General features: G+C 41.1%; 1 protein-coding gene across 3 annotated transcripts in view; it reads left to right on the top strand.

The window, feature by feature from the left end:
- The window catches only part of SLC9B2 (solute carrier family 9 member B2), a 54,106-nt gene that overhangs the window by 31,928 nt on the left and 21,557 nt on the right, over nt 1-621 (top strand). The window lies entirely within an intron of this gene.

Below are 621 nucleotides of genomic sequence, written 5' to 3'. Positions count from 1 at the left end.
CTCCCGTTGCGGAGCACAGGCTCCGGACGCGCGGGCTCAGCGGCCATGGCTCACGGGCCCAGCCGCTCCGCGGCATGTGGGATCCTCCCGGACCGGGGCACGAACCCGTGTCCCCTGCATCGGCAGGCGGACTCTCAACCACTGCACCACCAGGGAAGCCCCCCTCTTTTTTTAGTATCAAAATACCTTAGATTCTTTTTTCTTGTTTTTAAAGATTTTTTTTTGATGTGGACCATTTTTTTTAAGTCTTTATTGAATTTGTTATGGCCCCCCATTTTAAAACTGCTCATTGCAATATTAGTGCTGTCCATGAGATTTATGAAGAGGGCTGGATGTATAAGATTTTTAATGCAGTCCTGGAATTTTTTTCTCTAATTTATATTCTGTATACTTCAAATTTCACTGTAAAACAAATAACATCAATTCTAAAATAATACAATGTCTTTTTATTTATCTTAATTTTAATATTTTTATTTATTTTAATTTTATTATTACTCATAATACTCAACTAAATCAAGATATAAAATGGCTTTGGGGGCCTTTTTTTTTTTTTTTTTTTTGCGGTACGTGGGCCTCTCACTGTTGTGGCCTCTCCCGTTGCGGAGCACAGGCTCCGGACGC

The sequence above is a fragment of the Physeter macrocephalus genome, chromosome 7 (assembly GCF_002837175.3).
Source record: "Physeter macrocephalus isolate SW-GA chromosome 7, ASM283717v5, whole genome shotgun sequence".
NCBI lineage: Eukaryota > Metazoa > Chordata > Mammalia > Artiodactyla > Physeteridae > Physeter > Physeter macrocephalus.
This window is presented reverse-complemented; position numbering and strand designations above follow the sequence as displayed.